This window comes from Stegostoma tigrinum, chromosome 24 (genome assembly GCF_030684315.1).
Source record: "Stegostoma tigrinum isolate sSteTig4 chromosome 24, sSteTig4.hap1, whole genome shotgun sequence".
Classification (NCBI taxonomy): Eukaryota; Metazoa; Chordata; class Chondrichthyes; order Orectolobiformes; family Stegostomatidae; genus Stegostoma; species Stegostoma tigrinum.
The window spans coordinates 27,350,248-27,375,922 of record NC_081377.1 but is presented as its reverse complement, the minus strand read 5'-3'; the positions used below and the strand labels follow the sequence as shown (position 1 = coordinate 27,375,922).

The 25,675-nt window shown below is 42.9% G+C and overlaps 1 protein-coding gene across 3 annotated transcripts in view; it reads right to left on the bottom strand.

The window, feature by feature from the left end:
- LOC125465021 (transcription factor HIVEP3) overlaps positions 1-25,675 on the bottom strand; it is a 365,357-nt gene that overhangs the window by 207,624 nt on the left and 132,058 nt on the right. For all 3 annotated transcript variants that reach the window (XM_048558059.2, XM_059654309.1, XM_048558060.2), the window contains exon 3: positions 10,934-11,026. The gene's annotated coding sequence lies outside the window, so the exon portion shown is untranslated. The remainder of the gene's footprint in view (positions 1-10,933; positions 11,027-25,675) is intronic.

The following is a 25,675-nucleotide window of genomic DNA, read 5'->3' as shown; positions in this document are numbered from 1 at the left end:
CATACAAGCAAAATGTTGGTTTTAAGGAGTGTTTTTTTTAATTAAAAAATGATTGATGGGAACTGGATGTCACTAGGCCAGGCCAGCATTTATTGCCCATCTGTAGTTGCTTTTGAGAAGGTGGTGATGGGTTGACTTCTTGAGCTGCTGCAGTCCATGTGGGGTGTTCTGGGTATCCCACAATGCTGTTAGGGAGGGAGTTCCAGAATTTTGACCCAGCAACACTAAAGGAATGGTGATATTTTTCCACTTCTGAATGCAGAGTGGCTTGGAGGAGAACTTGCAGATGTTGATGTTCCCATTTATCTGCTGTCCTGGTCCTTCCAGATGGTAGTGATTTTGCATTTGCAAGTTGCTGTCTGAGGGACCTTGGTGAATTTTAACAATATATCTTGCAGATATTACACGCTGAGTGCCGGGGGTGGAGGGAGTGGATACTTATGAATACAAAGCCAGAAAAACAGGTTGGTTTGTATTGGATGGTGTCAAGCTCATGGAGTGTCACTGGAGCTGCGCCCATTCAGGCAGCTTAGGGAGTATTACATCAAAATCTCAAATTGTACAGATTTTGGAAAGTCTTTGCATCTTATTGGAGAGACAGGGGCTTAAGGAGAGAATTCTAAACCTTAGGGTGTAGATAAATGATGGATAAACTGCCAGAGGTGGAGTGAATTCAACTGGGGATGTGTTAGTTGTTAGTGCTGGAGAAGCATAGAGACCTCCAAGTCTTGTCAGAGTGAAGAAAATTACAAAGGTGTAGACATTGGAAATCTTAATGTTCACCATGAATCACAGTTTTGCTTTTACCAATGTATGTATTTCCTCACTTAGGCTACTTTCAACCAGTCTTTTTTAAAAAAAAGTCTTTTCAGCAATTCTTTTGTTGCAGTTGTTTGCTTCCTCTAACTTACATTGTTGTTTGAAAACACATCATGAATTTTTTTTTGCCTGTCGGTGTTTTACTTGTAAAACCCTAACAATGGAATTTTTCTGAGGTACGCTGAAAATGGGAGGCTGGGAAATTCCACCCCAGATAACTCAACAACATAAAACTGAGATACAACATGGTTTTTGACAGCAAATAATGAAGGTTAGAGCGCTTCCAGTGGTCAGATTGTGTGATTTTTCTGTATCATGGTCAATTCTGCAACAATTACTGCCATTCAATTATTTATCTGGCACTGAGCTGGAACAGATCACCAGGGAGGGTCACTGTTTTAAAATAAGGGAGGCCCAATTAAGACAGGAACATAGCAGGCTATGGACCAAGTTCTGGTAAATGGGTTTACTGTAGCTTAGTGTTGGCACAGACATGTTGGGCTGAAGGGTCTGTTTCTATGCTGTATGCCACTGTGAGTGAGATCAGGAGAATCTTCTTTCTCTCAGAGGGGTGTCAATCTTTGGCTCTCTCTTCCTGAGCACCTTGAAAATTTTGAAGACAGAATTAGATAAAATTTTTCAGAAGGAAGTGAAAGGATTTTTAGGGAAGCAAGGAATGTGAAGTAGTCAGATCAGCTGAATGATGGAGCAGTTTTGCAAGGCTGAGTGGCTTGTTTCTGCTCCATTTTCAAATGAGAGATGGAGAATTTAACTTTCATTTAAACCCAACTCTTTACAATATGGTGGGCAGCACCAAATACCAATAAAGAGATGATCTGGTCACTACCTATTGCAGTTTGTGGAAGCTTGCTGTGCAGAAATGGGCTGCTACATTTCCTACAACAGAAAAGTGAATACACTTCTGAGCTACTTCCTTGACTGAAAGGTGCTTTGGGATATGAAAGGCATCACAACAAATTTGAAATGTATAAATAAATTAAACCTTGTCCTGTTGCCATCTACATTAAAATCCAGCCAAAACATTTCACTCCTATGTGGACTGAAGCCAAATGCAATCCTGCTATTGTCCACGTGGCATGCAATCAGGGACTGAGTCAGATGTGAATTCATAGACTCAGCTGTTCACCCCTTACAGCACGGCCAGCTGTGCTACAAAGAAGCTAGTGTCCAGTACATTAACTATAATCTGCAAAATAAAGAGCAACTAATGCACGGTGACCAGAATCAAGCTAGGGAGGTGCCACTTTAAGTGGCACTTTGGTGGTCTCAAAAATGGGACAGTTTCATGGGGACTGAGAGGTGCCTGTAGGTTTGCATCTTGGCCTTTCAATGCTGGACCAGAGTCCGAGTCCAGCTGAAACGACAAGAATGAACATTTGCTGTCGCTGCTAACTGCAGGGATCAGAACTGGAATGTATTTAAGTAGAGTTGTGATCCAGTTCACTGTGGTCTGGCAATATGAAACAAGCTGCATGTGACTTCATGTGCATTGGATTCGACACCAGGATTGCCAAAAGGATGTCTGGTAAAGTAGTATGTTGTGAATGGGGCAACCTACTGACGCACAGTATTTAAAAGACATCAGGACAAATCTTTAGAATATTTTAATTTCAGTAATCATTGTTGCAATGCCACTGATAAGACTAGTTGAGTCTGAGAGTGAGTGGGGAGACATGTGAATGTGTAAAGAGTCATCAAGTGTGAGTGAGGAATTACTGAGGCTAAGTGAGCAGTCATCCAGTACGAGAGTGAGTGAGGTAACACACATGTGAGTGAGTGAGGTGTTCATGAGGGCGATAGTGAGTGGTGAATCAACAGTAGAGAGTGAGACAACCACAAGTGAATTTGAGGAGTCACCGAAAGAGTGAGTGAGGAGTCACCAGGAAGGTGAGGAGAGTTGAGAGCGAGAGTGAGGAATTGAAGAAAGAATAAAGAAAAACCCAAAAGAGTTATTGTATTTAATCACAGATAGTAGGAACTGCCAATGCTGGAGAATCGGAGATAACTTGATGTAGAGCTGGATGGACACAGCAGGCCAAGCAGCATCAGAGGAGCAGGAAAGCTGACATTTCGGGTTTGGAGGAAGGGTCAGCTTTCCTGGTCCTCTGATGCTGCTTGGCCTGCTGTGTTCATCCGGCTCCACACCTTGATATCTCATTTTATTGAATCAGTTTGTTTTTGTTATTTCTTTTTAAATCAGAGTGCTTCTAATGGTGATATTCCAATGTCACCAACACTGGGGAACATAATTAAGTTATTAGTTCCCTTCTGAGGAAGAGTCACGGGACCTGAAAAGTTAAGTCTGATTTTTTTTCTTCACAGATACTGCCAGACCTGCCGAGTTTTTCCAGCAACTGTTTTTATTCATAATTAAGTTATCGGTGTCCCTGGAACTCACAAAATCCTTGTTTAAGTAAACAGCTTTCTGGCTTTTCGACAATTCCATAATTATATCTTGGTTTTAAAATATATACATTATATATAAATGGAAAACAGCTGTTGTAAAACCTCAGTAGTTTTAGCTGGCAGGAGTGTGCATACATTAAGGAATCCCAAAATTCTTTGGAGATTTTAGAAATGACTTTCTGCTTGTGTTGTCTTTGAAATCAGATTAGATTTTGTTAAAATTAATAGAATTAGAAGTTCACTTTCCTGCTGCAATGTTTTAATTTGTCACTGTATTGCTCACAGATAAAACAGATGCTTACTTTCCTTTCAAAAAAAATGGTTTTATTAATTTCTCCAGGTTGCAACGTCATAGACGTTCATTTGCAATACCTGCAGATTCCAGGGCAGTGCTTGAACTCTGATGATTCTCGTGTGGTCAGAAGATGCACATAACAATTAACGCATTGAAAAAAGTACTAGGCAAACTTGTACAACTGGTCTGGGCAGGACAGTGGCTCAGTAGTCAGCATGGCTGCCTCACAGTGCCAGGGACCCGCATTCAACTCCAGTCTCGGGCCAGTATCTGTGTGCAGTCTACCCGTATCTGTGTGGGTTTCCTCTGGATGTTCAGGTTTCCTCCCACACTCCGAAGATGCACAAGTTAGGCAGATTGGCCATGCTAAACTGCCCACTGTGTCCAGAGATGGGCAGGCTGGATGGATTAGCTACGGGGAAAAACAGGTTTATCGGGATAAGCAGGGGCGCGGTGTGTCATGGTGGGATACTCTTCAGAGGGTCACCATGGACTCAACAGGCTGAACAGCCTGCTTCCTGCACTGTAGGGATTCTACGATTCTGTTCGATGATCTGAATAAGCCAGAATGTGATTGCAACTTGAATATTGTTTTAGAACATAATTTCACTTCTCAACATAACAAAAGCCTTGAGTGAAATTGATAGTTCCTGTAAGTGTCACTTGCCTCCTACATACAAGCAAATGAAATAGGGTCAGAAGTAAACCATCCAGCCCTTTCAGCCCACTCTGTCATTTGAGGAGCTCATGACTGATCTGATCTGATTGAGGCCTTTGACTCCTCTGTCAATCCAGAGTTCTCGAAATCAGCCTTAAAAATGATCAATGTCCCAGCCTCCACTGTTCTTTAGGGAAAGAAATTATTGCTAATGATCCTCAGAGACAAAAATGTTTCATCTCAGTCTTAAATCGAGACCACTTATTTTTAATCAAGCTGTACAGACATGTTGGGACACACCTCTGGAGCACGGGGGACATGCCTTCTGGCCAAAGGTAGGGGCATTACAACTGCCCTACAAGAGCTCCACCTCATATTTAAACTGAGTTGCCTTGTCTCTCACACTGTGGAAACATCCTCTCAGAAACAATTCCTTTCATAATTGGCCTTTCATACTATGGTGTTAGAACACTTCCGATAGAAGCAGATTCACCACATGCAACACCATGGCAGACCTCCATATGTATGTTTCTATCAATACGGACATATATTGTATATCCATACAGTACAGTGCTGGCAATTTCTTCCCCGTATCCTGCCCAATATTTACTCTCCAACCAATGTTGCGAAAAAAATCTAGTCATCGTCTTTGAGTTTTGTGGGATACCACTTGTCTCTCACAATTCCTTTACCCCAGCGGGTATATAAAACACAATTCATTAGCTGTAAAGCACTTTGGGACTTCCTACATTCCTGAAAGCAGCTTTTCTTCAGGGTGAGTGAAGACATGTTTGTGTTAATTTTGCTTATTTATGTCCCCAAGTCTAATGTATATCCTCTGAGATGACCACAGTGCGAAAAACATTTAAATAAAGTATTAAAAGCAAACAAAGCATTGCAAATGTTATCTCAGGTGATAAATGATACAGTCACTGCAGAGTCACACATGGTCAGGGATTCAATATTCCTACAGGCTCCGCAGTCCCTCACCACCAGCAGAGATGGGTTTTATCGTCTGGGCCTGTCCTGGGCACTCCAGAAATGAACGATTGATCTCATGGCCACTGCTGCCAGCAAACCAGCAAGTGTCTGCGTACTTCCTAAAGTTTTGTTTGAATGCTTTTGTTCATTACCAAAATAATGTCAGTTAAAGTCACCATTGTTTTACCGGACAAAGGGCTATTCTCTCATTAGAGACAGGTGACTGGTGGCAGTTTAACCTGACAGCCACCAGGAATCAGACAAAGGGAGAATTTGAGAATGCGAATCCTTCACGTTAAGCTCATTGAAGATGCGAATGAAGCACAGTATGATTGAGTGGGTCTGAACACAGTTAACATCCCCCCTCGTAGCAGGTATCAGTGGGTCCCGGCCTGGTCTCTCGACAGTCTGCCAGCTGGTCTCTCAGCAGCCTGTAGTGGTATCTCAGCAGAGGATCCTGCCCAGTGTGTTTCTGAGGTACTGGGGAGATCAGACAGGTGGCAATTTCAGCAGCAGCCATGGTATCTGTGGCAGTGGCGTTGAGAGCAGATAGCTGAAGTCTGCAGCAATAGTAAGCACGTGATTGCTTTGTCTCAGGCTGTAGAGTATTGTTGGACTTTGGCCAGATTTCCACAGCTCTCTCAAATATTTGGCAGAACACTGATCAGGACCACTTTGTGCCAATCTCATACACTTGTCCCATAACCCTGCCCATTCCTCTTTTCGTAAAACAATCAAACTCCCTTTGCACTCTGAACTCTTGTACTCTGAACAGGACTCAAAGCCAGAGCACGATATAAACATCCTGATAGATAATGCTAACAGAGATCCCTGTCCAACCACTTTGTGCTATCATACCATGACACAGCTTCCCATTCCAGTCGATTGAATGACTACATCAGCAACATTAATACATTGAATGTACAGCATAGAAACAAGCCACTGGGCCCGACAGCTCTGCCAGTCTTTAAGCTCCACACTGCACTTCCTCCTCACCTTCCTTCACTCATCCGAATTGCATATTCCTTCCAATCTTTTCTTCTTCCACCTAAATATATCTGTACTATTTGCTTCAAACACTCCCTGTAGCATGTTCCTTGTTATAATCACTCTGAGTAGGAAAGCTCTCTCCTGAATTCCAGATTTATTAATAATTAAGTTGTATTTATAGTGCCTAGTTTGAATCTCCCCTATAGATAGAACCATCTTGTTCGTAAATACTTGCAGAAAATGATCCCAACTTCTGCACTTCCAAAGATCTTCAATGGACCAAATGGCCTCCTTCAGTACTGGACTACTCTATCTTTCTCCATTAAACCCCTTGTTAATTCTAAAGAATTCTGTCAGGTCACCTCTCAGTCATCGTGGTTCAAGAGCAGCCCCAGTCTCAGCCCTTAGCACTGCAGAGATTGTAATCAGCAGGAGCTGGACTACAAATGCCTTATGGTACATGTCTGATATCAGTGGGTAATGCAGAGGCTGGCATGTGGAAACATGGATTGGATACAGGGGAATAGTCACACTCGCTTGGTCAAAGAAAGGAAATACGAAAGCACTTTGTACCAATGAAGAGAGCTCTGACTTGAAACAATTCCAACAAAGCAGCATTAGGCTATGAATGGAGAAATGGAGTGATTGAAAATTTTCTACTGGAGCTGCAGCTGGCTATTCATAAATTTCAGCATTTCTCTTCCCACGCACACTTAGTGCCAATAATGTTGCCTCCACATGTATGTACATTTTCTTGCACAGAGTCTTTTTTATTCAATTCAGGTAAGGAGCAGGAATGAGACAAAGCATTTACAGCACCTGGCAACAAAGTGAGAGATTTCAGTGTTCTGTGGACAAGTTATTTTATAGTTATGGACTGCTTCCTACACATAAGGATAAGTGGGTCAATGATGATTCACCCAAGATGCTTGCATAAAAAAATACAACCACACATTTCTGAAGAAGGGTCTCGGTCCGAAATGTTAGTGTTCCTGCTCCTACGATGCTGCTTGTCCTGCTGTATTCATCCAGCTCTACACCTTGTTATCACACATTCATTGTAGCATTTTGAGCTTCTTAGCTCATTGTAGTTATTGAGCACAAACTACAATGCTCTACAACCTGTGAGTCGGATGCACTTCAATTAGTAGCAGCAGGCAAATTTCATTGAACAGTTTGCAGTGTCTGAAGAATTTCTACTGTTGTCTCTTCTCTACTTCAGGAAAGTATGGGATGTTTACCTTACATCCTGATCAACAGACCTCCCTTCAGCCAATAACATCAGAAACAGACCACTGCCTAATCACTGCGTGCTTAGACAGAAAATGGCTACCACATTCAAATCCTCAAAACAGTCTTTTATTTCATCTTAAATCTCTGTTTAACTTGAGTGGGCCATGAACCTTTTGTTGAAAATCCTTAATCGTCTCAACATTTCCATCTGGTTCCAATGTGAGTACTAAAGGACCTGGGAAACAAAAGAAACCTCTCAATCAAATCCTGACGTCTGCTGCTATTGAAATGCTTCCCCAGTACTTTCTTTTATCTCTCTACTCATATTTTGTTTTGTCTGTATGTGTGTGTAGGGAGGTTTTAGAAGGAGTGTTAGGGCTTTAAGTAACACAATTAAATGTTGCAGTTCCTAGTTCATTACCTCAAGGTGAGACAGCCGTACAGTGAGACATCAGTACCCCAGCACAGCATTATCCCAAGCAGCTATACTGTGGGACACTCTGGGGCAGAATTACCCTGGGTGAGAATTCCACTGAGGTAGAATTACACAATGCTGTATTATCTCGGGGTTGCAATCCTCTGAGGCAGAATTTCCCTGAGGTAACATTACCCTGGGGCAGTTATACCTTGCCCTCATTCCTTTAGAAAGTTGTCCCAGGCCAGCAGTAGCCTTAACCAGCATCCTTCAATATACAAAGGACTCTTTATCATTTTTGCTAAAAAGATAGACAGGAAATTTATTGATTCTGTGAAGTGCAATCGCTCGTAACACATGAATTGTATTACTCTGGAAAATATCCCATGGTGCGTGAACTATGTTATCCTGACATGACATTCTAATGTAATGGTGAATGGAGCCACACTATAAACAACCAACAATATAAAGAACAGTAAGACTTTGTCTTTCATCACCTCAGGATCTCAATTAAATGCTTAGAGTAATTGCTGCTGCTCTGGTAGAAAAAAATCAAGTAGAATCCCACATAAGCAAAGTTTTATGATTATCAAATATACTTTCAAAACTTCCCAAAGCCTGTTGATCATCTACAAGGAGCGTGATGGAATATTCCTCACTTGCCTGAATAAATGTAACTCTAACAACACTCAAGAAACTTGGCACCTCATCCAGATCAAGGCAGCCAAATTAATTGGGTCTACATCACAAACACTCACTCCCTCCACCATCAATGTGGTAGCATTGTGTACCATTTACAAGGTCTCACTCAGAGATCGTAGGAACTGCTAATGCTAGAGTGTGAGATAACAAGGTGTAGACCTGGATGAACACAGCAGGCCAGGCAGCATCAGAGGAGCGGGAAAGCTGACATTTCGGATCTGGACCCTTCTTCAGAAATGGGGGAGGGGAAGGGGGCTCTGAAATAAATGAATGAAATAATTAAATGGGGGCTGTGCGGTGATAGAAGGTGGATGAAGGGTAAGGTAGGTGGGAGGGAAGACAGACAGGTCAAGGAGGTAGGGATGAAGCCAGTAAAGGTGAGTGTAGGTAGGGAGTTGGGATGGGGGTTGGTCAGTGAGGAGGGAGGGGCGGGTAGGTGGGAGGGAAGACTGACAGGTCAAGGAGGCAGGATGAGGCTAGTAGGTAGGAAGTGGGGATGTTACAAGCGATTGCACTTCACAGAATCAATTCAGTGAGGTGGAAGGAGGAGAGGTAGGAGAAAAGACAGACAGGTCAAGGAGGCGGGGTCGTGATGGGCTGGTTTTGGGATGCGGTTGGGATGGGGAGATTTTGAAGCTTCTGAAGTCCACATTAAGACCACTGGGCTGCAGGGCTCACAGGCAGTATATGAGGTGCTGTTCCTCCAGTTCTCGAGTGGCATTGTTGTGACATTGGAGGAGACCCAGGATGGATATGTTGTCCAGGGAGTGGGAGGGAGAGTTGAAATGATTCGCGACTGGGAGGTGTTGTTGTTTGTTGTGAACCGAGCGTACGTGCTCCACAAAGAGGTCTCCAAGCCTCCGCTTGGTCTCCCCACTGTAGAGGATGCCACATCGGGAACAGTGGATACAATAGACCACATTAGCGGATGTGCAGGTGAACATCTGTTTGATGTGGAAGGTTTTCATGGGGCCTGGGATGGGGATGAGGGGAGAGGTGTAGTGGCAGGTGTAGCACCTCCTGCGGTTGCAGGTAAAAGTGCCAGGGGTGGTGGGGCTAGTGGGGAGTGTGGAGCGGACGAGGGAGTCACGGAGAGAGTGATCCCATTGGAAGGCAGAATAAGGGTGGGGAGGGAAATATATCTTTCATAGCAGGGTCAGATTGTAGGTGGCGGAAGCGATGGAGAATGATGCGTTGAATCCAAAGGTTAATGGGATGAGGACAAGGGGAATTTTGTCTTTGTTTTTATTGCGGGGAGGGAGTGTGAGGGCTGAGGTGCAGGAAACGCAACAGATGTGGTCGAGGGCATTTTCAACCACTGTGGGGGTTTTTCAAGGACCGCAATTTCCCCCCCACATTGGTTGAAAATCCCCTCGTCTTGACTTGCAACTATAACTCAATTCCTTCACTGTTATTGAGTCAAAATTCTGGAACTCCCATCCTAATAGCACTGTGGATGTCCAAGACAAGCAGCTATTCAAGAAAGCAGCTCAACACCACATTCACCAGGGCTGTTAAGATTCGGAAACAAATGTTGGCCTGGCTAGCGGCACCCACCTCCCATGAACAAACAAAAGTAATTTGGAAAAATGTTTTACTCCCTCTGTCTTTCTAAATTTCAGTATTACTTGTTTCTCTGTGTTTCACTTCGCAGCACAATGGGAGTGAACAATGGCTGACAGTGCAAAGACCCATTGAAGTCAGGCTTTTGTAGATTGTTCAGTGGGACATGCTAACTTTCTGCTGTCAGGCCTAGTGTCAGATCTCTCGCCTGCACCCTACACATCATCCAATATTCCACTCAGACAGCACATCAGTTGATATCAAAGTCAAGACCACACTCTGGCTCATTATTGTGGCAAGTCTGCAGAAGCTTTTCTTTTCGGTTAGCACTTCTATCTCAAGATAGCCTGAACTGAAACGGAACTCTTTTTTCTTAAACTCCTACCCACTTCCAGGAAACCCAGTTCAATAATCAGGCAATTGAAAAGCATGGCTATCATCTACAGTTCGTTCATTTCATTTGAAGACACAAAAGTCAAAAAACTGCCATGTGCAGCACCTGGACATGAAAGGAAATTGAAACATAACAATAAATGTATATGTAAAGTTCTCAGGAAAAATGTTTGAGATGCAATGGACTCTGTTAAAATGGGACTCAGCAACAAGTTCTGGCCACTTCAGTTATCTGTGTACAAATGTAATTGTGGCTACATATCATGAGTAAAGTCAAGAGGCACAACAAGTACTGGGATGGACTAGAACCAGATAACATTTGATCATACATTCAGCGATTGACTATGTCCAGTACAGACAAACTGCAACATAGTTGAGAAATAATGGGGCCAATATCATTGAATGACAGCTGTAGTCAATAAGTATTCACCAGTGAATCAACAAACCAGAGGTTTACCTTTTGGTTAATGCTGATATTAAAACACATCCATTCTCTTATTTTACACTCTGTAGATTTGTTGAAATCTCTAATCCAGTTTCATTACTTGACCTGCAGAGACACAAAAAAATTAAACAGTTGGCATTTGTCAATAATTTGCCTGATTCTGCTATCAGTACTGAACAATGGAAGTGGGAAAGTACTTCCAGCAGGATCTGTAACAAATTACTTACTACGTCCTAGCCAGGTTCCTCACTGTCGAATTTTAATAGATTCGTCATAAATATCACAGATTTATCTCACTCATCACTTAAGTATATTGTGATCTGGGTATCTTACCCCTAATTTCTCAGAGTTTCTACTAATCTCCCCACATTGTGCACTGACTGCATCAGCAAAGACAGGGACCACGGATGTTGAAATCTGGAATATTGCCAATGCTCTATTACACCAGCCACAGAATTGCTCTGTTATACCCAAATCCCCTCAGTTTTCCAACATTCCTTAAGGCAAGTACTTAGCAATTGCCAATAGAAAATCAGCACACTAAGAATGACAACAGCAACAGCTCATAATTATGTAACAAAGCAAAATGTCTCAAGGTACTTCACAGCAACACTATCACATAATATTTGAGACTGAGCTACATAAGGAAACACAGATAGGTAAAGCATTGGAAAGAAGGAGGGAGAGGTTTAGAAGTGGAGAAGTTTAGAGGGGGAATTCTATAGCTCGGACAGCTAAAAAGGATGGCCACCAACATTAGGGTGATGGAAATCGAGGCAGTGTCAGGGGCCAGAACTGTAATGCCCCTCAGGATTAAACAGGTCTGTGACATTCTGATAAACAACTGAAGCTTTCCACACTCACATTTTTGCCTTGAACAAGAATATCCTAAGGAATGACAAATACAGAATTATATAATACCTATCAGAGCTAATACTCTTCAGATGTCCTAATGTTAGATTGTCTACTGGTGAAGGTAAACTGATAAGGCATTGATTTGCACATGATTTCAGATGACGAAGGCAGGGCAAAGGAGTAACCAGCAAAACATCAGCACTGCTTCTTGGAACAAGTGTTTCTTTCCGTCATATAAATGTCTTTAGTTCCATAGTACCTCTACCAATCATTCAAAAGACATATTGCTAGATTCTTTGGGACAAGGAGTGCTCATGGTGATCATGTTCTGAGGTCCTGGTTTTCACTAGCATGTAGTCCACATACACATTATGACAAACTGCATCTCCTATCAGTCGATTTATTGTCTTTGCTCAGTTACCCTCAAAAAGGTAGTGTTGATTTTCCTCCTTTAATTAACATAGTCCATGTAGTGAAGATACATCCACAGTACTGTTAGGGAGAGAGTTCCAGGATTTTGACCCAGGTACTAGAGGAAGGGAAATATGTTTCCAAGTCAGAAATGCGTGTAGCTTGGAGAGGAACTGGCAGATTACGGTCTTCCCATGTATCTGCTGCCCTTGTCCTTCTACGTGGGACGATGCAAGACTGGGCAAAGTTAGAGAGATCAGTAATGGCAAAGCCATGCAGGGATAGACAGACAAAAGCTTTGGAGGGATTTCAGTAAGGGATGAGACATTTAGTGAGGTACTGGGGATCAAAAGCAATTCTGGTCTCAAGAAGAGCAGGGAGTTATCCAGAATTCAGCTTAAATTTCTTCAGCCAACACTGATAAAAACATCTTAAACTGATTGATCATTCATTTAATTATCGTTTGTGGAATCAAACTGTGTGCAAAATGTCTGCTGCATTCATCCATTGATCAACAGACATTGACAGCATTTGCAACCATAATTATTTGCCTTAAATGGTCTGAGGCATTTCTGAAGTTCAAGGTAAGGTCTTAAATACATGGAAGTCTTACACAGAAAGTGACCATCAACGCTGATGGTCTGCACAGCTTTGTTTCACCTGCAGCCACCAGGGGGATCAACTGGAAGAAGGAAGGGGAACATAAAAGAACACTGACGCTAGTGGATACAAAGGTCACTTCATTCAAGAGGCAGATCTCAATGTCACAGCTCTGCGATGGGCTCTTATTCATCAAATAAGCCATTGTAATCTGTCCATGGTACCACATGCTCGGTCACCAACTCCCAATATTTCTCGCCTGTTGCACTGATCAGCGGATGTTTATCAATCCCACAACAATGACACTTCTTCGAAACATTGTCTGGTACATGGAGGGGGTGGATGAGGTTAAAAATAAGTGTGTTGAGCTTGTTCTTTTCTTTTTGTCTCTCTGTTTCTCATTTAGGAAGCGCAACTGCTTCTGAGTTTCACCTAGCTGAAAGAGAGAGAGAGATAATAAACCGGCCTCAACACTTCTATGGGCAATCTATCTGATGTGTCAAACAGTGGAAGTGGAAGTGAGAAACCAAAGATGACATTTCTCAGCGCCCATTCACCTCTCTACCCTTCCAGCCCACGCAAGACAGAGTCAGTGGGTGGGGATCTAAATTTAGCCTCGGTGTGCAATATTTAGCCTTTATCGCAATGACAAAGAAAACCCCAGGATGTGGTTAAGGACAGGAAGTTGATTAGTGAAGTGCACTCTCTCACTTTTGACGTCACTGTCCCTGCAGGAACCAACAGCACACGGTGACAGGTCAGTAATTTTTTTTGTGAATGCTTATATTGTTTGGCAAGAATAAATTGCAGTTTATAAGGCGGAAGTTTGCAGTTGGGACCTCCACATTAGGCCCATCAGTACAAGCTCCCAACAAGTGGTCACTAAATTAACACCGTATCTCTATTTTGTCTTATTCAGGATGATGGGTAGCTTCTTGGCACTGCAGGCCCAAAAACAGACAACCTAACCACCACCCCTGGGCATTCAATGGTGGCACCATCACTGAATCCCCTGCTATCAACGTCCTGGAGGTTATCCTTGACCAGAAACTCAAATGGACTCAAGACAACAACACAGTGGCTACACGAGCAGGTCAGAAGCTGGGAATACTGCAGCGAGTAACTCATATCCTGAATCCTCAAAGCTTGTTCACCATCTAGAAGGCACAAGTCAGGAGTGTGATGGAATACTCCCCTCTTGCCTGGATGTGTGCAGCCCCAACAACACTCAAGAAGCTTGACACCATCCAGGACAAAGCAGCCAGCTTGATGCCTACTACATCCACAAGCATTCCCTCCCTCCACCACGAACACTCAGTAGCAGCAGTGTGAACTATCCACAAGATACACTGCAGAAATTCACCAAAGATCCTCAGATAGCACCTTCCAAACTTATGATCATTACCATCTGAAAGGACAAGGGTAGCAGGTACATAGGAACACCACCACCTTCGAATTCCCATCCGAGACACTCACCAATCTGACTTGGAAATATATCACTGTTCCTTCACTGTTGCTGGGCCAAAATCCCAGAATTCCCTCCCTAATGGCATTGTGGGTCAACCACAGGAGGTGGACTGCAGCGGTTCAAGATGATAGCTCACCACTACCTTTTCAAAGGCAACTAGGGATGGGCAATAAATGCTGGCCTGCCAACAATGCCCATGTCCTAGACATGAATTAAAAAATGTCAGGCCATCAATCCTACTTGAGAAGTGGGCACTGCCAAAGCAGCAGATGAGTGTGAGGATGCCTTAACGTGGTGGTGCCTATGGCTGCCTGGGCAGAGTTACCACATTCAGAGGCCTCATAATACCTAAGGTTGGAGGAAAAATTCCCCCACAGAATGAGTGACTAACAGGACTGTGGGCTTTCAAACTGCTTCCCGTCTCCATTATTAATGACCTCAATAAATGAAGCCGTTGGCCTTTATATACAAAGAGAAACCACCAGGGCTGGCACTAAATGGTCCCAAAATGTGCCTTAATTGGGCTAACTGGCTTTCTATCTGTTTGGAGCGAGGAACAAACTCAGTTCCAAGTTTGCCCCCATGAAAGCAGCCTGGTTTATAATCCTCTCCCTTTTCTGCATCTCTAGGTCTGCCTCCATGAGACTGGGAATTGCCAGCCCATAGAACCTTTAACACAGCAATCCATTCACAGGTACAGTGTTGAAGCACTTTGCAACACAATGTGACACCAAGCCACGTATGTAAATATCAGTACAGGTGATCAAAAGCTTGGTCAAACAGAAGGAGTGACTTAAACATGAAGAAAAACTTCAAAGCTGGCAGGTTTAGACCATGAATTCCAAACTTTAAGGTCTTGGTTAGTGAAGATAGAGCTATCAACACTGAAACAATAAAAACTGGGATAAGCATGAGGCTAGAATTGAAGGAAATATTGAAGGTTGTACAGCTGGTTGATATAACAGAGATAGAGAGACAAAAGACCATCAGCAGATTTGGTTAGAAGTCTGGAAATATTAAATTAAGCACCATTAGTCACAGTTGTGAAAATTTTAGGCCATTCAGCCCATTGAGTCTGCTCCACCATTCGCGGTGATCAAATAACCCTCAACTCTACTCTCCTGCCTGTTCCCTATAACCCTAAGCAAGCAAAGCAAACACAAGGTGATGGGCTGTTTATCCTTGACGAAGACCATTTGGCCCATCTTAATTATTAACCCAGAAAGATTCTGGAATATTTATGTTGTTCGATCTCATTGCATATAAGACAACGTACATCTGGTCCCAATTTCCTTTCCCTGTTGATGGACCTATTTCCATCATTTCCTGTTTTTTCCTCCTGATTTCCAGTCTCCACTGAATCACTTTCACATTGTAAGCACATATAATCAATTAGATTTTCAGTAATGCATAATCAATAAATAGAAAATCTAATTGCTGATGAATTATCATGAATTGTTCTATCTAATTTGGAGATTAAGGTACTGTTTAGCTCTAGATCTGATTCTGTCTTTGGTAAACTTATTTTGATGGAAAATTACCTTTGTGACGTCCTTGGACTAACTGCCTACACTCGGATGAAACTTCCCTTATCAGGAACATCTCAAGCAGTACTGAAAGCACCCATCATCCACTGCACTAGCATATACTGCCACACCAATCAAAACATGAACACCACATCAATAAGTTACAATTATTTCATGCATGTTGCTGCAATGTTTCATGAATTTGGAGACGATTTCTGCCAAAATACAATGTGCAGGGCCTTTACTTCATATTGCTCTGCCTGGCTTATAATACACATGCTGTACAACATTTATACTTCAACTTAACATCACTAAAACAGATTATCTGGTTATTATTTCATTATTATTTGTAGGTCCCACTGTTTCTTTTGCAAATCAAGCCCTACTTAGCCCGCAGCACAACATTAACTGGTCTTCAAAAATGTTTCATTGTGAATTACGAACACAGATTTCACAAACAAGGCTTGTATTCATTCCCTCCAGTATAACATAATCAGAGAACTATAGAATTGTTATAGCTCAGAAGAACGCTATTCGTCTCAGGATGCCTTCACCAGTTTGTCTAATAAGCAGCTGATTTGGTGTCACCCTCCTGCCTTCTCCCCGTAACCCTGCATACTCTTCCTTCTTAGATAATAAAATGTGAGGCTGGATGAACACAGCAAGCCCAGCAGCATCTCAGGAGCACAAAAGCTGACGTTTCGGGCCTAGACCCTCTCTCTGATGAAGGGTCTAGGCCCGAAACGTCAGCTTTTGTGGTCCTGAGATGCTGCTGGGCCTGCTGTGTTCATCCAGCCTCACATTTTATTATCTTGGATTCTCCAGCATCTGCAGTTCCCATTATCACTGATACTCTTCCTTCTTTTTCAGATGACAGTCTAATTCCCTTCTGAATGCTTCAACCAAGTCTGTCTCTACCACCATCTCCGTCTGTTCATTACAAGCTCTAGCAACTCATCACTTAAAAAATATGTATTCTCCTATCACATTTTCTTCTTTTAACAATTACTTTAGATCTGCGCACTCTTGCTGTCATTCCTTTATGTGTGAGAGATTGATAATGTATCTAATGCAATTGTTTAAGATTTTGAAAGGAATCTACAGGGTGGATAGGTAGAAACTGTTCCTTCTGCCAAGGAGTTAATGACATGGGAAGCATAGCTTGGAGCTCAGTCATTTGGGGTGATGTCCAGATGCCTCTGTTCATGCAGAGGGTAAAGGAAATAAGGAACTCTCTCCCTAATATGGTGTTGAGATTGAGGGTTAACTAAAAATGTCAATGTTGGGTTTGATAGATTTATTTTAGACACGTGTACTTAGGGTCACAGTATCAAGATGACTTGATATAGATCCAACCAGATAGCTGAGCCAGATGAGAGTTGAATGTCTGCTAATGTCCCTATTTTTACAATGAGGGAAATCCCCTGAAGAACATGTATCAGTGAAAATCAACTTGTTATCAGATTTCCCCTGATTTTACTGACATTGGTGTTATCTACTAGGGAACAATAGATGCATATTTTCCCATATTATGAATAAATGGGGCAGAATTAGAAGATTCCATTTCTCTGCAACCATTTCAGTATCTGATAGCTCAGGGCTTTGTTGCACTTTCTAACGGATAAAATTATTGAAGTGCAGTCTTCACAGGAGTGTAAGAATAATTACAAACCTGAAACGGATAGATTTTGATACACGAATAAGAATGCAGAATAAAGGAATATAAATGGGCTTATAATATAGCATATTGAGAGCAGGCAACGGCCTAGTGGTATTATTGCTGGACTATTAATCCCGAGACCTAGACAATGTTCTGGAGAACCAAGTTTGAATCCCACCAGGGCAGATTTTGGAAACTGAAATTTATGAAAATAAAAAAAAATCTGGAATCATGAGTCTAATGATGACCATGTCGATTGTCAGAAAAAACCCCATCTGGTTCACTAGTGTCCTTTAGGGAAGGAACTCTGCCATCTTTACTTCTCTGGCCTACAGGAGACTCTAGAACCACAGCAAATGTGATTGACTTTTAACTGACCTCAGGGCAATTAGGGATGGGCAATAAATGTTGCCCTTGCCAGCAGCGCCCACATGCTGTGAATGAATTAAAAAGTCCAATGATCTGATTGAGTGCTGGTAGAGTTTCAAGGGGCTCAATGGCCCTCTCCTATTTGGTCCTATAAATACTTTAGAACAGTGCACTATTGAAATGTAGGAAACATGGTAGGCAACTTGCAGACAGCAAGATGTCACAAACAGCAGCGAGGCAAATGTATACTTGTTGTCGATTGATGTCCACGTGTGAAGGTTAAATAGGGAAGTGATTCTTTCCCACAGCCTGTGACAATCACGACCTGGGCTAGGAAAGAATCGTCATTTGTGCGAGTTGCAAGAGGCTGCTGGGTACCTAAGAAATATTGCCTCAGCACAGCCTTTGGAAAATTGGAGAAAATGTAAAATAAAACAGAATTCAAAGGAAAGGAGAAGGCACAATGCCCTGGATCTCCAATAAGCAAAAAATATTGTCAGACTGTTGCTTTATCTGAATATTTTCCACCTTTTGATGCTCCTTTTATTTCCTAATACGTCCTCCATAACATCCCCCAGGAAGGATAAGTGTAGTATCTATTGGGATATTCCATTGCAATGTTTGTAAAGATGGTAGATGTCCTGCTGTGTCCCTTTTATGCCATTAGCTGCTGAACAATAGGTTTAAAGGTCCAATGTGAATGTTAGTGAGTGGAGGAAAGAATGGATGGTTAGGGTGGTTAGCGGGTAGATGGATGACTGGCAGGTGTAGTGGTAAGTGGGTGAGGTGGTGGATAGGGTGATAGATGGGTGTAGTAGTAGCTGCCAAGGGTGACAAGTGGATAGGATGGCAAGTGGGTGAGATGGTGGGTCAGTCAGCTGGTGTGTGTTAGATGGGTGGAATGGCATGGAGGTGACATGGGGTTGGGTGTTTGCAGGACAATGTGGCACAGTGGCAGGTCTGGGGGTGGGTGTCCATGGGTCAGATCAGAACGGGTGATCAGTTCAGGAGCGCAGTGAAAATGGGGGGAGGCCATGTCTAGTTGGGGGGCAATAATGTGGTCAGATGGTCAGAGGGTTGTAGTTGTGTTGTGGCAGTTCGGAGAGTGGACATTCGATCAGTGGAAGTAATTTGGAAGGGCTGAGAGTGGGATGGGGGGCATTGGGATGGGCTGAACCAGTATTCAGGGTTTAATGAGTATGTTACTCAGCTATTAGACATTTCCTCGGTAGCAATTCAAATAGGTGCTATAGAAATGTCAGAAGTCTCCAACTTTAACTCCAAGTCCAAGATAGATAGATAGGTTCCTGAGGAAATTGCTCTTTGCAAGTTCAAGCTTCCCTGAAAATTCACATGAAGGTCAGCACATCATACTGACAATGAAGAGACCAGAAAACTTGGGCCAGTATTAGGAGAAGAAATGCTCTGGTCTCTGGATGAGTTAGTTTGTCAGTAGGACGATTACGTTCTCAGAGGAGTTTGAATTAACATTTTAAATATGTTGAACACATTGATTGTGGTTGAATTATCTGAGATGCTGAAGCAAAGCTGACAATGACTAGGTGCAAAAAAACAAACAGCACATCATGAGCAAAAACCAGTTGTGCAAACTGTAAATTGAATCTCTTAAGTATCAGTTCCCACAGCACAGGAAATGCTCAAGCACTATGAACAACAGTTGGCCCTATACTGAGACTGTGGAGGGCATGCATCACGTTGTGAAGGCAGAAGATGTAAAATTCAGGAGGCAATAGCACACCAAGTCAGAGAAACCAGTACTTGGGGAATCAGACAGGGCATGTCACTGGTTGAGGAGATTATTGTTCTTTTTGTATCAGCGATCTCTTCCTTTGCAGCATAGCATGAAGTCACATATGAGCACAAAACCTAACTGACATTCCAATGCAAGACAACAAAGTGTGGAGCTGGATGAATACAGTAGGTCAAGCAGCATCTCATGAGCACAAAAGCTGACGTTTCAGGCCTAGACCCTTCATCAGATGAAGGGTCTACACCTGAAATGTCAGCTTTTGTGCTCCTGAGATGCTGCTTGGCTTGGCTTCCTGTGTTCATCCAGCTCCACACTTTGTTATCTTGGATTCTCCAGCATCTGCAGTTCCCATTATCACTGACATTCCAATGCAGGTCTGACAGAGGGGTGCTCCAAACAGGTGCCATCTTTGGGTGACATGTAAAACCAAAGCCTTGCGCACTCTCTCTGGTAGATGTAAAAGAATCCTAGGCACTATTTCGAAGAATATGTCTTGACCAACATTCATACATCTAAAACAGATGGACTGATCATTTGATTTAATTGTATTTGCTAAAGATTGCAATGCACAAATTGGACACTGCATTTCTACCACTGCCGCCGTGAACATATTCAAAAAGAATTTTATTGGCGACAAAGCATTTTAGGATGCACCAAGATCATGAAAGGCACTTTCGTAAATGTAAGTATGTCTTTCTTCGGAGGTCTAACAAGGTCTGACAGGCTACAAAATCGATAGTCTTTATAAGGCCATCGCCATCTTCATATTAGATTATTGGGTTCCTCGTCATTCATGGTAGCAAAGTTTTAAGGGCTTTGGCAACCCACCAAATATGAGTAAGCCAGTTGATGTCAGAGTCAGAGCTCCTGTTTATGTGAATTTTTCACATTGCAATTTCTCTTATGAATGTATACATAGAATAAGGGAGAAAAGCCAAAAGGAAGTACATTCAGGTCCAAGGGATTTTATATTTTACACACTCATGCATTTATTAATATATAATGAGAATGTACTTTCAGCACTTGCTATTTCCTTTAAACTGTATGAACTGTATGTAACATTTACTTTTATCATCTTTTTAGGAGCTCTTTATTGACTCTGACAACTGAACTGTACAGTGTCCAAACCTAAAAACAAGACCTCATGTTAATGGAAAGGTAATCACTGAGCTGCAAACTTACCTAAAACAACAGTTGTCATCGAGCATGGATTGAGACCCCACATCCCTTCCTAACAGTTTATTCTGAAGAAACTGTTTAATTATTAAACAAGGACGAGGAATTATGGGGAACAATGCAAGAAAGTCTACAATGTAGATTAAAGAAGTCAATAATGTGCCACACAACATGCAGAACAGCTCAGAACAAAATGGCTTAAAATGCCTCTAATGCTTTCTTGGGCATGTCAGCCTGCTGATCCGAAATGTTTTTAAAATACTTTGTGGAGAATCTTCATCCAAGTCCATCGATACCACTAATATCAAAAAAACATGGAATTAACCTCTAGACAGTTAAGGTATGTAAGGGATGGGCAAATTAAACACAGCATGTCACGTTACACCAACTGCAACAATGGGAGGAGAATCTAAGTTAATGAAAGAATAAGAAATTTAAAGTCTACAGCAATTTATGGCAGCAGAGATAATGGGAACTGCAGATGCTGGAGAATCCAAGATAACAAAGTTAGGAGCTGGATGAACACAGCAGGCCAAGCAGCAGCTCAGGAGCACAAAAGTTGATGTTTCGGGCCTAGACCCTTCATCAGAAAAGCTTTTCTGATGAAGGGTCTCGGCCCGAAACGTCAACTTTTGTGCACCTAAGATGCTGCTTGGCCTGCTATGTTCATCCAGTTCCACACTTTGTTATCTAGCAATTTATAGCATATTGCTTATGTAAAGTTTGAATGGGTACATGTGACAGGAAGTAAAGGCTTTAAGAACAATTTATAGCACAAAGTGTGAGTTGATCATGACCATGTAGACAATAAAACAAGACTGAAAGGAGCTCGAACAGTTCATCCACTTCACCAACACCTTCCACCTCAACCTTCAGTTCACCTGGGCCATCTCCAGCACATCCCTCACCTTCCTGGACCTCTCAGTCTCCATCTCAGGCAACCAGCTTGTAACTGATGTCCATTTCAAGCCCACCGACTCCCACAGCTACCTAGAATACACCTCCTCCCACCCACCCTCCTGCAAAAATTCCATCCCCTATTCCCAATTCATCCGCCTCCGCCGCATCTGCTCCCACGATGAGGCATTCGACTCCCGCACATCCCAGATGTCCAAGTTCCTCAAGGACCGCAACTTTCCGCGCACAGTGGTCGAGAATGCCCTTGACCAAGTCTCCCGCAACACATCCCTCACAACACGCGCCCGCCACAACCGCCCAAAGAGGATCCGCCTCGTTCTCACACGCCACCCCACCAAACTCCGGATACAACGCATCATCCTCCGACACTTCCGCCTTCTACAATCCGACCCCACCACCCAAGACATTTTTCCATCCCCACCCCTGTCTGCTTTCCGGAGAGACCACTCTCTCCGTGACTCCCTTGTTCGCTCCACACTGCCCTCCAACCCCACCACAGCCGGCACCTTCTCCTGCAACCGCAGGAAGTGCTACACTTGCCCCCACACCTCCTCCCTCACCCCTATCCCAGGCCCCAAAATGACTTTCCATATCAAGCAGAGGTTCACCTGCACATCTGCCAATGTGGTATACTGTATCCATTGTACCTGGTGTGGCTTCCTTACATTGGGGAAACCAAGCGGAGGCTTGGGGACCGCTTTGCAGAACACCTCCGCTCGGTTCGCAGTAAACAACTGCACCTCCCAGTCGCAAACCATTTCCACTCCCCCTCCCATTCTTTAGATGACATGTCCATCATGGGCCTCCTGCAGTGCCACAATGATGCCACCCGAAGGTTGCAGGAACAGCAACTCATATTCCACTTGGGAACCCTGCAGCCCAATGGTATCAATGTGAACTTCACCAGCTTCAAAATCTCCCCTTCCCCCACCGCATCCCAAAACCAGCCCAGTTCATCCCCTCCCCCCACTGCATCACACAACCAGCCCAGCTCTTCCCCTCCCCCCACTGCATCCCAAAACCAGTCCAACCTGTCTCTGCCTCCCTAACCTGTTCTTCCTCTCACCCATCCCTTCCTCCCACCCCAAGCCGCACCTCCATTTCCTACCTACTAACCTCATCCCACCTCCTTGACCTGTCCGTCTTCCCTGGACTGACCTATCCCCTCCTTACCTCCCCTCCTATACTCTCCTCTCCACCTATCTTCTTTTCTCTCCATCTTCGGTCCGCCTTCCCCTCTCTCCTTATTTATTCCAGAACCCTCACCCCATCCCCCTCTCTGATGAAGGGTCCAGGCCCGAAACGTCAGCTTTTGTGCTCCTGAGATGCTGCTTGGCCTGCTGTGTTCATCCAGCTTCACACTTTATTATCTTTACTCTGAAACAACCCTGTACTCCAGGAACTTACATCCAAATAGAAATGGAAGTAAATCATTTTTCCACATATGTGGCGGAGTAGATTTTTTGTATTTTCAAGTGTATACCCACATCTACAGCATATACTCAGTCAGGTTGTATATACACAAATGCACTATATGTGCACGCTTAGTTTAACACAGGCATATATACACACAATTGCAAGAGACCAGCTTACAGTAAGAACAATGATTGTCAGTTATCCTTCAATCTGAGGATGCCAGCATGTGAGGTAAATAGCCATATGTACAGCAGCGATACATACAGCAACGTGCACATGTGCTGAATGCATGCATATACATAAAGTACACTTGTTCTGTGAACAGGGAGGTTGTCACGAGGCTTAATTTCTTTACTGGTCTTCTCTGATGTCTGGCAAGATATCTGCAACTTTTAAATGTCAGGTGGGGTCAGAAAAGACTGTGTGAAAATTCACCGCAAGTAGATACAGGATATCTTTACCCCCAGACAAGCATCTCACAGACATGTTCTCACGCATCCTCTCTGTCCCATAACATACACATAAACTGAAAGTAACCCAATACTTTTGATTGGTCATTCACAAGGAAGGCATCTCAACATAAATACATTCCATATTTGGAACATGGTAGTATTTTGATTAAGGTTAAATTCTGGAAAATTATTCTCATGAAAATAAATGTAACTGAACCAAATTGCTGAATAAATGGAATAATAGAACATCGGTCAGATCCACAGCACATCAGCAAACAATGTGGAAAGCAGTGGTTTCATTTCCTTATTTCCCTCGGTCAGCTGTAGGGGAGGCAGCCAGCTGCAGAAATGTGAACAGCTGTACCCACACACTTTCTTACTATGTTAGACTTCACAGAATTAGCATCAGCTTTAACCCTTCTTTACCCTCATTGAAAACTGACAGTATTTGCAAGTGACATCTGCCACCAACTCATTGAGCATCTTCCAACTCTCATGAAGGTCAACAGTCTGAACATTAATACCTGTTTCTCACTTCATAGATGCACCCGACCTTTGGATGTTTTGCAGTGTTTGGTTCATACGTAGTTAACAATTACCATCATCCATCACTCATTTTGGAAAGTGTACTGCAGTATCATTTGTCCGCTCTTCTCACCAGCTTTCCTACACCAAGTCAGAGAATTCCATTAAGATATTCCACTATGGAAAACATCACAGCTAAAGACAGTCTGTGATCACCCACCAGTGTTAGCACTCCCGGTCTGGGTCAGAGGTCTTTGGCTTCCATTGCTATTCCACGACTTGATCACATAATCCCTGCTGGCATATCCCTGCAATACAGAGGCGAGTGCCATCCTTCAGCTGACTTATCCACATGAAGCAGTGTTTGCCATCACATTAATGGTCACTGGAGTTCAGGAACAAAGAGCAGGATTCTCACATAGGTCTTGCGACCCTAACATTGGATGTGATCGGGGACCTGAGCTCTCACTCACTGGCATTGGGGCCAATTCAACAATCTTACTGCAGTGGCAAGCTGCCAGGCCCAATCTGAGTACTGGTGACTTGACAGCTTCAGGGCCTTCACCAGGCACTAGTGAGGCAGTTTGAAGATCGGAAGACAGAAAGGCAAGTTTTAAATTAAAACTTCAACACTTCATGCAGGCAGGGCTTCCCCGGATTGCCCATTGTGGCTATGTTCACCACAGTTTGTTGCTCATCCCCAGTGGCTCTTGAACTGACTGGATCTCTGGGCCTTTTCACAAGGCAGTTAGGAGTCAACCACATTGCTATGGATCTGGAGTGATATGTATGAGAGACCAGGTAAGGATGGCAGATTACCTTCCGTGAAGGATGTTAGTATAGGTTGCATAAAGAAACAAAAAGCTATATGCAATGTAGTTATAAATGAATATATGCTTCCATAGCTAGATGTAAAAACATATGCCAAATTACACTAAACTTGTTAGCTTCTAGCTCCAACCACATACCGGTCAAATGATAGCAACTAAAGCTACAGGAACTACATAACCATTCATTCTCCTTTCCTGCCAGCTTGCTGGATGAAAAAAACATATTTATTTTTGATTAATAATTTTTTTTAAATTGTAGAATCATTGTAGATGAGCAGCATTATTAAATATTAAATCAACCAGACTCCTTTCCCATGCTTTACAACCTGTAATTGATCTGTAATTACAAGAGCAAGAAACTCTCTGAATGGTCAGTTAATCAGTCTTTATTCATAAAATTATTAACTTGTGAAATGTTTTTAAAATTAGAGCATCTGTAAGGGACATAGGAAAAAATGAAATAAAGCTATATTTGATTGTAGTGTTGCACACTGCAGGCAAAATAGACCCGCTTTGCACAAAACTCATTCTCAACCCCTGTTTTCAGTAAGTACGAGGATTCAAAACAAGACCAACACCAACTGTTTCTGGCATCTTTCACCATTCTCCAGGTGAGTGGCCATGAGTAAGACAGGGAAAGTGGGAGGGTCGGGGACAGTGGGAAATAAAAAAGAATTAAGCAGTTTATCTTCTATCACTACACAGTCAAGCGAATCTTTGCTACTCAATTCTAGAAGCACCTTATTGTTTGGCAAAAGATTTCATCAGCTCACTGAA